General features: G+C 44.9%; 1 protein-coding gene across 1 annotated transcript in view; it reads left to right on the forward strand.

Moving 5' to 3' along the window:
* Positions 1-7,053: 7,053 nt before the first annotated feature.
* SLC7A1 (solute carrier family 7 member 1) overlaps positions 7,054-13,228 on the forward strand; it is a 42,563-nt gene continuing 36,388 nt past the window's right edge. The window contains exon 1 of the mRNA XM_058826215.1: positions 7,054-7,167. The gene's annotated coding sequence lies outside the window, so the exon portion shown is untranslated. The remainder of the gene's footprint in view (positions 7,168-13,228) is intronic.

Raw genomic sequence — 13,228 nt, forward strand, 5'->3', positions numbered from 1 at the left:
TCCGGGATAGGCCCCGGGATAGACCCCGGGATGGGTCCGGGATAGGCCCCGGGATAGACCCCGGGATGGGTCCGGGATAGGCCCCGGACGGGAGGCTGCTCCTCCCTCACCGATTCCTGGGCATTCAAGGTGTAACCACGCCCTTGATCCCAGCGTGGTCAAGTCTAATCATTTACACTGTGCTTAGCGGTGGTGGTCACAGGCACAGCCTCCTCGCTTGTGGCGTGGCTTGCCTGCTTTTTTATCCCGGACTTGCTTATGTGCTCAGAAAGCATCACCCAGACCAGTGGCAGAGCAAGAGTTAAGAATTTGGCTATCACGGGTTGCCTGGGTTATCAGGGGAGACCGGGAATGATCCAAGGCTGGGAGTTCCTGCTGTAGATAGGATGCACATGGAGCCCTACCATCACAGTTTGGTCCTGGCTAAAGAAGAGACTGTCTCTAATTCAGGCAGGAAGGCATAACAAAACCTCTCTATTACTGCAAGGACTAAGCTGGGAAGAAAAAAGAGAAGCAGTGGAAAAAATATTCTCACTGGAGAGTATTCAAGCACTATTTGGTTGCAATCCTGTGCCATGTGCTCTAGGATGACCCTGCTTGAGCAGAGAGGCTGGACCAGATGCCCCACTGTGGTGCCTTCCAGCCTGACCCATTCTGTTAAGAAGGTGCAAATGTAAGAGGAGCAATGTAAGAGGACCACAGAAACAAGATTTGACTATGGAAGAACATGCACATAAAACTATCATGGTGTGCTGGGTGAAGGACTGGCTGAAGGGCAGAGCTCAAAGAGTATTTTAAAGGGGCTACATCCAGCTGGTGACCGGTCCCCAGTGGTGCTCCTCAGGGATCAGTTCTAGGGCCAGCCTGAGACAGAGAAATTAAGAATTAAGAATTATGCATAAAGAAATGCCTGACCAGAAGAGAGGGGGAACTGACAAGAGCAAGAAAGAAGCGAGACTGCAAGATAAGATAAAGAGGTAAAATACACAAACAAGATGCAAAGAGAAAGGCACCACAGAATAAAGAGATTCTTTGGACCCCTATGCCAGAAAGAAAGTTATCAAAGTCCAAAAGTGGTCAAAGGACTAAAAAGAGTTTGTGCAAGAAGACAAGGTGAAAGTTCAGCCAAGGAGAAAATTGCTGACTTCATCCCAGTGACCCCCAGACGACCACCGAACTGACCAAAAACGAGCCATGCGCAGCCGCAAAGGGGCGTGGAGCTAATTTTAATATGAAGCAAAGACAGGCGAAGTTAAGAAATGAATACGTATTAGGTGTATTGTGTAACCCTGGTTTGTAAAGGATAAAAAGAGAAAGCCAAAGCTCAAAAGTGTGCATGCTTTTTGGAGGAGATATCCCCCATGCACCTCAGCACTGAATAAATTCATACCTACTCTTATAACTACTCTGCGAGTTATAGAGTTCTTTTTCTATCCGCATATCAAGCCCTGTTCTTGTACTTCCCAAAGATGCATGCAGGAGTGCAGTGCACCATTACTGAGTTTGCTGGGGATACCAAACTGGGAGGTGCTTTTGGCTTTTGTGAGGAACGGGAGCCTTTTCGGAGGGATCTATGCAGATTGGAACACTGGGCTATGATTTATAGCATGAAGTTTAACAAGTCCAAATGTCAGACTTTGCACCTGGGATGAAGTAATGCCAGACACAAGTATAAACTGGGAGAGGAGTGGCTGGAGAGCAGCCCTGCAGAGAGGGATCTGGGGTTCATGATGGGCAACAGCTCAGTGTGAGTCAGAGGTGCAAGCTCAAGAATAAAGGGATGTGGTATTATACTTGTGTATACACAAACAAAAAAAGATGTAGTTTTTGGGATGTAGTTTTGGTAGTAAACATATTATATAACAGCTAGTTACAGTAAAAAAAAAAAAAAAAAGGATTAGAATGTTGATAGCATTTCAATGGAATAGGGAAGAAGTTAAAAAATATTTTTCTGGGGTTTGTTTGTTTGTTTTTCCACAGGGAAAACATCAAGAAATTTAGGAAAAGTAGTGACTGGAGTTAATCAATTTGACAAGCTCTGGGGTTGCATATGAGGGCGTATGAGATTTTACAACAGAGGTAGAAAATCTTTCTGGAATTTGCATGTTAAACAAAGGGAAAACTAGCAGAGACATTCTCCAGAGTTACCTGGATAATTGACTGTTCAAGAAAGGATGCTAGATGTAAACAATCTATGGGAACAGATCTAGCAGCTATGTTTTGAAGGTCAAAAACTGATGAATGATGAAAATGAAGATGAATGCGGAAAAGTTCGTTAACTGTATAAATAGAAACAAAATTTAAAAAGGAGGAAGTGGAGCTGCTGTGTACAGAGTCTGAGATCAAACACAACATTTGGATCATTCTTCGGATCATCAAGGGCCAGACCTAGTGGGGGGTACCAGGCTTGTAATGCCAGGAAGTTAATTTAGCTCTGGGAACAAAATCTTCTGAGGAAGATGTCTTATTCTTCTGGCAAGTAAACGAATCATGTTCTGGGGGCTAAAATCTACAATAACTGGTGTGGTGTCTGGGCTGCTCATGAGGAAATGCCAAAGTCACCTGTCCAAAACCATCTTGTCTGGTTCTAAGTTCACAGCAAAGCTCCAGCCTCCCTGGCTACACCTGTATCATGTATCACCAGCAAATAAAGGATAGTGAGGGCTCAGGATGGTGTACCAGTCCTCAACTGCCCATGGTGCAGTTTCTGCTGCAGGTATGGTCAAGACAACTCTCTCCCAGGAAATGCCTGTGCACAGTTTATGGGATAGCATCAGATTCTTCTTCCCAGTGAGCTGTTTGGAGGTGGTCACCCTGCTGTGGAGTTGTTTTGGAGAAGAGGGTTTTGTTGTATGGATATAAGCTGTGCTGTGCCACGTACCCTCAAAGACAGAGAACAAGCCCACCTTCATTAGTAACACAAGTCTACCTTCTGAGACTGGGATGATACAAATGATTCAGATGTTGTTAGGACATCTTGGATAACCTCAGACATGTCCTGTTAGAGGCCATTAACCACTGGATAACTGTTTTTGGTTAAACTGGTAGCCAAATGCTGCCTTTCTCCATTTACACATTTTGTTACATTTTCACATTTGGCTTGATCAGTTTTGCAGGAAACATTGAACTCCTTAAGTCAAAGCAGCTGTGCCCTCCTCACTGCCTTATCTATCATGTCCTTATTGTAGACAAGGCAGTATTAATCTCACACTTAGTTTCACACATCCAGCTCACATCTGTGTTTGGTAGTTAAACATAGGGCATGTCCCAAAGCACTGTTCCACAAACAGCTGTACTGGCTGCTTTTTTGTTAGTCTACTAAGCTTGCTGAAGACAGAAAATGGGTTAATGCCCATACTACTGTATCCTCTTACCCTCCAAAATAGGGTGCTTGCATGTAAACAGGGAGTGGCCACAGGCTTGTGCTAACAGCTCGTGTCTAAGGATTATTTGAGATACTGTTAGTTGGTATGGATGGGTTCCACAGATTGAAATGAACTAGAACAAGCTGACTGGCTTGAGGTCAAGGAAGGATTAAGGTGCAACAAATGATTTTTGAACGCAGAGTTTAATTCTAGCAAAAATAAGAGAAATTTCAGAACAATTGTTTGCTTGGGTTTTTTTCCCTATTAATTGGTACTCGGTGTTCTTGGGTACTTCAGCTTGGCATAAAAGATGGTTAGTTTTTTTCTTCCAGAACAATTTTAGGAGCCATTATCTCAGACCACTGCTCCCCCTATTTATGCAACCACATCTATTAATAACACAGGAGATGAACCAGGGCTCTATGGAAGTGATAGGCAGAAGCAGATGGCAACATGACAGGTATAGTTGTTGATCTCACGTGGAGCAGCTGATGAAGAAACACAGCAGCAAAACATTGTTTTAGGGGTTTTTGTGAATGTTTACCCCCAAAATGTCCTCCAGCCTCTCCAGTGGGTAAGTAAATGACATTAAACAATTTCCTTCTTTCTTTCTTTAGTGTTTATGCCTTTGCCTCTTAATCACTGAAGGACTGTTCTACTGCTCTACCTTTGCCCTAAAAAAGAAAAAAAATCCTTACACTTTTATTTAATGAATGTGGTTCCTACCAGTATTTTTTTCATGATTCCGCCAAGTAGATGTATTTCTTTATGGTTAAATGTCAAAATAAGGACTGTGTTAAAGTTTCAGCACTATTGATTACAGCTTCATAATTACTTTCTGTGTACAACATATGTTTCAATTAAGGTGCTCTACTAGAAAGATAGTTCTTTTGGGTAGCATATTTTATTTCATTAGTACCATTTGTCCCATGCAGCAGTCTCACATGGCTTTTGGGATTCACTGTAATCTCCCAATCTCTTTCTAAACAGAGTCATTTAGGTTGCAAAAGATCATCAAGTCCAAACATTAACCCAGCACTGCCAAGTCCACCACTAAGCCCTCAGTGTCCCTACACATCTTTTAAATACCTTCAGGAATGACTCCACCACTTCCCTGGACTGCCTGTTCCAATGCTTGACAACCCTTTTGGTGAAGGAGTCTTTCTTGATACCCAATCTAAACCTCCTCTGACGCAATTTGAATTGGTCAGCCAGATGTTCTTCACTGCTTATTTAGTTTTCTTTCCTTAACCATCATTCTCCTCCTTTCTAGAATTCCACTTTATTTATTCACAGTTTGAATCTTGACATTTCTTCAAGCTTCAGGTTCAGATGCTGTCTCATCCTGCAGCACACTGGACAGTTTTCCCATAGTGGTCTGTTATGAATTGTAATGGAAATGGGATCTTGTCGAGCACGGCACAGATACCATGCTGTTCTTCCAACATCCACAGCTCTTTTGGGCTGTTTGCTGTAGCTTTGGGGTCAGCCGTGGAAGTTTCATCAACAGTGTATTTTCCAGACTGGGAGCATGGTGCTTCATGGGAGGTAACATCAAAAGCCTAATCCAAGCCCACCAGTGTCTACCAGTATTGAATCCTGGGCTGCATCAAATGCAGCATGGCCAGCAGGCTGAGGATGATTCTCCCCCTCTACTCTGCTCTTGTCAGACCCCACATGGAATACTGTGTACTGTTCTGGTGTCTCCAACACAAAAAGGACATGGAACTGTTGGAGCAAGTTGAAAGGGTGATGACAAAGTTGATAAGAGGACTGGAACACCTCTCCTGTGAAGACAGATAGAGAGAGTTGTGGTGATACCAAAATTAGCCAGATAGAAACTTTCTAGCACAGTTCGGAACAGTTCTGAATAGATAGCAGGTATTCTTTATTATAGCATGCTTAGCATTTGGAAGCTATTTCCTCTAATTGATGCCCCAAGTGTCAGGTGTACAGTTTTTTATCATAAATGATTACATATTCATTGTCTCTCTCCGCTTCCTTGACTTTATTTTGCACAGTTGTATCCTGTATCAAAGTCCTTCTATGGTTCTTTGGGGTCCATCACCAAAGTGCAGTGTCCTTTTTAGGGGGCTGTACTTTGACCCCTGCTTTTGATTAAGTACAGTATCATTGTTTCACTTCTACTTTTTCAGCCTTGCAGAGCTGAGCTGGTGTCCTGCTTGCGTTTTGAATGACTTCTGTTTGCCTAAGTTACATCTTTACTTCTCCAAGACTGTGCTGTTCTGTTCTTCTGTCCTTGGTAAGAAGTAAAATGTTTTCCCTTATCCTTATCAAGTGAGTAAAATGCTGTTCTGCTGTTCTTATCAGGGACTGTTCAGCCTGGAGAAAAGGTTGTGTGGAGACCTCATAGCAGCCTTACAGTATCTTAGGGGCGCCTACAGGGAAGCTGGAAAGGGACTCATCCTCAGGAGCTGTAGTGTTATGACAATGTTATAGGTACATATTATATTGCTGACTTTTCGCATATATTAAAATGAATGTTATATGTATAAGGTTAGAAAACTTTGTTATATTAATATAGTTCCTTCTATTTCTGTTATTGATGAAACTTAGAAATAGTAGTATAATATACATATATGTTGAGCTATGGCATAGTACTAAAACAAAAACTACTTTTGTTTGTATAACCCAAAGACTGAAAAAGATGGTCAGAGACCCCCCTCCATTCTTAGATTATCTTGTCCAGATGAGGACAGCAGTGACCAGAGCTCTGGGGGAGGAATTTATTGCATTTCTGTTATCAGAGAATGTAAAACTTGGTGGAGCCAAGAAGATTGATTTATTGAGAAGGGGACGAGTCAAAAACTAAACAAAGAAACATCCAAAACTTAAGAAGAATGTTTGAATCATGTATGAGAATTTATGAATATGCAGTAGGATTCTGTTTTTAAGGGACAATCCTTTATTAGTAAGGTGTGCTCTCTTGGCTGAATGCAGAGACACCCGGCTGTATCTGTATACTTTACTTTATATTTATCTCCTAATTGTCTTTTTATTAAACTTTTAAATTCTATAAAAATATGTGAACCTTGTTTTTCACAGACAAGAAGAAAAGGGAGGAACTTAGGTTAGATACTAGGAAATCTTTTACTGTGAGGGTGGTGAAACATTGGAAGAGGTTTCCCAGGGAGGCTGTGGATGCCCCCACCCTGGCAATGTTTATGGACAGACTGGATAATGCCTTGAGCAACCTGGTCAAGTGGAAGATGCCCCTGCCCACAGCAGGAGAGTTTTGGACTGGATGATCTTTAAGGTCCATTCCCAACCCTTACCATCCTATGATTATCCACTGCACCCATTTCACGCTGGCATCTCTTGCTCAACCATGTTCTTCTCAACCATGCATCAGCTCTCAGAGCAAGGTGTGCGTTACAGCTGAATGGATGATTTTGCCCAACCCAAACCTTCAATCTTCACTCCCAGGGAGCGTGAGGAGAAAAAGAGAAACCGAGGAACTCTTCAGTCCACGCCGAACGAGCGGCTTCAGGCGTTTGCAGGTGGCCGGCCTGTGAAGCCCCTTCTTTGCCCGGTGGAGGTGCCCTCTCCTCCACGTGTGCTCCCCGTCAGCCATGCGCTCCCTGCCGGGGTCTGCACTTCAGGCATTCCCGCCCCAGCCTCCCGCCGCCCCCGGCCCAGCCCCGCATCACGTGAGAAGCGCCTTCCATTCATTGGGAGCTAGGGCCGCGCGGGCGGGCCGGCGCCGCAGATCTAAAGCGGCAGCGGGGAGCTGTGGGCCGCCGCTGCGCTGCCTCGCCGCTTGCCCGAGCCCCCTGGCTGGGTGAGTCTGGGAGGGAGCGGGCGGGGGCCCCACGCGGTGCGTCCATTTTGTGCGGTGCGGCGGGCGCTGCGCGCTCCCGGCCCGCTGCCGCCCCTGCGGGCCCCCGCCGCACGTCCCTGCCGGAGCGCTCCCCTGCCCTGCCCTGCCCTCCCTTCCCCTCGCCCGACCCTCACCCCCGGCTGCCGGGGCCGTGTCGCGGCCCCTCTGCCGCCCCCGGGATGCCGGCGGGAAGGGCCTTGCTTGGCGCTGCCGGAGCGTGTGCCCCCGCGGAACCGCCCCCTGCCCTCTGCCAGGGATGGAGAAGGCCAGGGCAGGGTTGGGTAGCATACATCCATATGTGCCTGTTCCCGAGCTAATCCCATTTTTTGCTTGTCTTCTCTGCGGTACGAGCAGCGCCGCAGGGAACATGTTGTGCTGGAGGTGAAGGCCCAAGTGCCGAGCAGAGACCCTGGGCCGTGTCCCTGACGGCCTTTCCATGTCCAGGGTTGCTCCCGAGGGACTGCCGTGTTGTGCTTTGCTTCCTTCGTCAGGCTGCAAAAGAGGCTGAGAATTTACTGAGTGCCGGACTTGCAGTCTGGAGCTCCCGAACCTGCTGCTCCTGTGACCAGGACGGAATTATCTTCATTTGGCTTGTCAGCGTTTTGCAAGCAGCTGTCCTGGTTAACAGATGGGTCTCATCTTTTTTTTGCACATGTATGTGTGAATGTGGGTGGCAGATGGGGTGGAGCATGGGGCACCCACTAAAAATCCTGATGAGGAAATTTGTCAGTCGCTAAGGCTGGAGAGGAGGATTGAGACTCCATAGCGAATTGCTAGTTAGTTCTGTTATCAGCTGCTGGAAGACCTTAGGTTTGGAGTAAGGTGGTGTTTTTGTAGGTGCTGTATAGACTTGTGACAGAAAGGCAGTTGCAGCTCTGCAGTGGCTGCAGATGGGGCAGAAGAGCCAAGGCGATTATGGTGCTGAAGGTTCATGAGTTAGCTGGCTCTTAGCCCAGTGGTTTTGCCACTTGCCTGTGGTCATTTGCGAACGTTACTTTGTGCTTGAGCAATAACAGCATGGTGAGCCAAACATCAGCTGAACTAGTGGGTACCATACCCTGCCTCCCTTTGCCCATCTCTGTGGACTCTGCTAAGCCATGGGTGAGTGGTGAAAACGTGGTGGTCACAGATGGCAATGCAGGTGGCACATGGGACCCTCTGCAGTGGCACGGCAATGTCTCTTGAAACCATTTGTTCACTCACTGATGCTTGACTGTCTGATGTGTCCAAGTTATAGGCAAATACAATGAAAGCTTGGAAAGAACAGGCAGAAATTTATCTTTCTGGTCAGGTACTCTGTGGACTTCTGTTGCCTTCAGTGGCCATCTGACATGATTTTTGGACAAGCGTTCCATATGAGGTAAAAGACTGTGTAATGGCACAGGCTCATAGCTGCAAGTGCTGACCCTGGCAGAAAGCAGGAGCAAGCTTTGAAAGTTACTTTGCATATAAGTACTTCAAGTACCTTGCATTTTGAGCGATCTGACAGGGTCAGACCTTGACTGTACTCCATCACACGCGTGCTTTAGATGGTCACACTGGCTTTGAAATAAAACGCTTTCTTGGGCAGGGGAACAAATGGGTGTTTAGTCCCTGGCTTAGGCCACTTCGGTGGTATTTGTAAAATTTTGAGCCTTGCTGCTTGTAGGGCTGTGCTTAACAGTGAGGAGGTGTGTGCAGAAGGCACTTCTTGTTTTGAGTGGGCTGTAACAGAAACCTGAGGCCTACTAGGCTTCTAATTCAGGCAGTTCAGTTGTGAGTATGGGTGAGACGCAATATGCTCTTGCCTCCTCATGGAATATATTGCAATATTTTTTTCTAAACAGAAGGAATTGGCTCAAAGAAGAGGAAGCTAGTAACTCTTTAACTAGTTTCTGGAGAAACCAGTTCCAAGGTGTATTGTTGAAAGATTTGTCACTCCCTTTGCTTTTCCTTCTTCTTTCCCTTTTTTTTCCCCCTCCTTTTTCCTGTGTAATCTGTTGCCATATGGCAGGTAGTGTTTATTCTCATGCTGGTGTGCCTGAGCTCTGTGTTTCTGCTTTAAGTTGTGTGACACATAAATGGTTGGATATGGTCGTCTTGGAGTCCTTTTCCAACCTTAACAATAGGATGACTCTGAGATGACAGGAGCGAGTTCCAATCCAGCTGGTCTTGAGCACAGTTGCCTGCCTGGTGTGTGAAAGAGGGAGGGGAAGAAAGGAGTGGTGGAAAAAGAGGAAAAAGCAGATGGGAAAGACGAAAGAGAGAAATATGGTTTGAGTGAAAGAGGGCAGGGGTCTTACTGTAATTACTGCCTCCACTACCTTTAGTTCACTCTTGATCTAGCAAGTTCCTCAGCCTTAAGGACAGGTTAATGAGACTTCGGTAGCCTTTCAGAAATGTCACTTCCAATAGTATCCCAGCTTTAAGTCAGTAGAAAACAAAGTGGTAAGTTTAATGATCTTCTCTTGACCTATATAGAGTGGGACAGAAAGTTAAAAGAGTGAGTTACTTTGTCTGCAGATGTGCTGGGTAGGTGTTGGGTTGATCCTTATGGGATTTATTGGCTCTACCATCTTGGTGACAAAGGCAGATGGGGATGTGACACAGCCCTTTTGCTGCTCCTGAAGGATGAGCTATGAAGTGCTGCTGACTTAACTCTGTATGTGGAGAAACTAGTGCTACTGACCATCAGCACCATGAGGCTGCAAGGTGTGGAGAGCTACTTGAGTGCTTTGGGCAGAGTTGGTTAGGGTTGGCTGCAGTCAATTCTGACCCAGAGTTAGTAACCCAGGGTGGATGTTCTGTATCCTACTTTTTTCTCATTACCTGTTATTTCCCCATCCTTCATTTGGGAATGCTGATGTAGGAGATTTATTTGGATGTGTATGCAGCAGGAGTAAATGCTGTACAAGTAATTACTGTGATTTAATAAATGAACTCTTTCCTTAAGCTGAAGAATAGCTTGGTGACAAATTCTTAAACTAGTTGGCAAAAATGCATTGTTGAGTTTGTAGAACTAGGTTGTTTTGAAGGGACCCCTTTATAATGCAGTTTCAGCTAACAAAGTAAATAATGTGTTTTATCTTTAGAAAATATTCCAGAGGGAATTGGTTATCTGAAGTAACCAGAATATAGTCTTTTATTATTAGGTTGCTGGTTAAACTTCACAGGTTGCACGCTGCCTGGCAGGTGGTTGATGACCCATGTGAGATAATCCCAAGCAATGGATGCTTCTGCATGCCACTGTATTTGTTTTTCTCCCTTGAAAAAGTTCACAAAACAGAGTGACCTGTAACACATGTGATGTGAAGACTCTTGCTCTTTGTCTCACATTGCAGGGACAGGCTGGTTTGTGTGCTTGTAGCTTCCAAAAGCTGAGAGAAGGCCATTGAGAAGAATACAGCGCTTGGCTGATCTAGGTTGAAGTGCAGAAGTGCTGTACCATTGCCTGTCTGTCCGTGCTGACTAAAGGTACATTAGGCATGACTGTTCTGACTGTGCAGTTGGCTGGAAAAAGGAGCAAAATGTTCTGACACCGCAAGCAAAATGAAGGTACAACACCCAGAAGTCATCAGCTGACTGATGGATTAGGGTGGAGGTGCTACATCTTGGAGGAGAAAAACAATGGGTGTTTGTTGGGATTTTGGAAGTGAGAACTTCTGGGAGCCAGGAACAGAAATTTGGCTGCTAGCAGCTTTAAAGTTCAGGAAAGGTACCAACACAAGCAATACAGTGAAAAGTGTAACAGCTAAGTAACTGGAGAAGAGCTGAAGCAAAATGTTTATGCTTGCTCTGGAAGTGCCAGGATCAGTGCTTGGACAGCCCTGAAATCCGAGGTTTTCATCAGAAAACACTATTATTTTTGAGGATAGGAAGAATAAGGAGGAGTTGTTGCTCTTGTGAGAAAAGTGCATATCTGAGTTGTTAAAACCCCTAAGACTGTTCAAAGGCTTTCACCGCTTAATAAGTGTCCACAGAAAGACCAGTTAAAATTCGTCAAGGTTGCTTCAGCTGGATCTAGGTGCAGTCCTGTATTCTGTGTTGTGCATCTGTCTGCTGGAGTTTTTGTAGATGTTTGCTAGAGTACTGCAGTAGCTAGGGAGAGCAGGTAATTCTGTAGGACCATAGCTCCCATCTTTTGTACCGAAGGGAAAAGTTCATGTCTGGAGGTGCCTGTTATATCCTGTTGGTTACAGAGGGGGGTGAGATGATACCCTAAGTCTCCATATCTGCTTTGGAGTGGGCTGAAGCTAGTCAAGAGGAATCCTGCCCCTCATAACCTGGTTGGCATGTGAAGAAACACAAGGATGATTAAAAAGAAACAACTTATACAAGTGATGAAGCCTTGCTGTTGTGCTTTGGCTGCTGCAGATAAACCATGGCAGATGTTAGAGCACTTTTGAACCTGTTTTTTGCTTCGAAGGGGGTACCTGGAGAGCAGAACAGCATGGTGTAGGGCACCATCAAAAACACACCAGCAGTGCTTTGCTTTTCATGCTCCTATTCAGACCCTTGGGGAAATGGTAATTATCATTTGTTTCACTTACTTTGCTTTCAAACCACCTATTTTCTTTTGCAAGACCCAGCACAGGGGAGCCAAGCAGAATATTTACAGCCAGTTGTTTGTTTCCTTCTTGCTGTCACTTAAACCACCTTGCAGTGGCAGAACTTTATTATACTTCAAAGTTTCTTGTTGCAGGTAAGAGACACGGGGAGAGATGGCACTGTACGTGTTCTGAGAGGTGTTGCATTATAAATTTCACCATACTTCTCCAAGACTGTCATATCTAGGTCTCTCTATGTATTCCCCCAGTCCCATAAACATAATTAGGAATGATTTCCTTTGATGCCAGAATGATGATGTGGAAAAATATGATAATGTTTTAAAAAATTGAGCAGACTGGATGATATTAGTAATTTTTCTCCCAGTAAAAAGTGTATACTTACTCCAAGCACTGTATTTTGCTGATAGAGACACAATTATTTTTAAGCATAGCAGTATAACTTCCCTTGACAGGACTATGTGCTGGGTGGCTTCACTTATCGCTGTCACTGGGTTGCAGGAACACTTTTTGGGGCAGACCAGGCTTCCGCATGAAGGGCAGGGAGGTGCAGGTGGCAATTCCAATACATTCAGAAAACTGAGTAAGATTTTAGTCTGTGGATTGGATAGCTACTATGCTGATGGAATTGACAATAAAAAGTAGATGACAAATCTGTTTTTTTGCTCATGGGAATTAATTATTTCCCTAAGTTGACTTGTGCTTCCAAGGGAGCCTTAACAAGCTTTTATCATGGAGAGACGTGGGTTGCAAGACCTGGTTTTCTGCCACACAGACGCAAAAAATGCACATTTTGCAGTGGCCTCATGGCTAGGTTCAGGTATCATTGGTATCACTGTATTGTCCATGCTGTCACTTCTCCTTCACATATCACATCCAGAAGCTTTCTGCCCAAATCCCTCTTGGGGCTGGCCAGTGTGGAGCCCTGTGTTGAGGTTGTGCAGGTTCCTTCTGCCTGACATTGGCAGCAGTGAGATGTGATACATGTGGCTTGTGATCTGCCTCACAGTTTGGCTGATTAGTGTCATTTTCGCTTTTTGAGGGAAAAAAACTCCTTAAAATCCCACAAACTTCAGCAAGTCTTGCTTTGATCCGAAAAAGCAGCAGGAAGTCTTTTGTCATGGTTTTGATAGAAGTTCTGAGATAAATATGAGATGGGATGTGTTTGGATGCCTCTTTTCCCCAGTCCTTCCCTATCAGCAGCCTTGCAGCCACTTACGGTTGGATTAGGTGGAGGCAAAACTCTACTTAAACAGCTCTCCTGTCCTGGAGCAGGAGAGAGCTGAGTCGTGAATGTGTGCCTAAGAAAAGAGCGTTTACCCAAAGCAGAAAATCCTCCTTATCTACCTCACTGTGAAATTCAATTCTATGTCAGTGTTCTAGCTCTTTTCTGGTGAGATTTATTTAAGCAGAATATATCAAAACTAGGCTGTGATACCTGTGTGTGAAAACTGGAATGGTTGGTTACCCCACTGACA

The sequence above is a fragment of the Poecile atricapillus genome, chromosome 1 (assembly GCF_030490865.1).
Source record: "Poecile atricapillus isolate bPoeAtr1 chromosome 1, bPoeAtr1.hap1, whole genome shotgun sequence".
NCBI lineage: Eukaryota > Metazoa > Chordata > Aves > Passeriformes > Paridae > Poecile > Poecile atricapillus.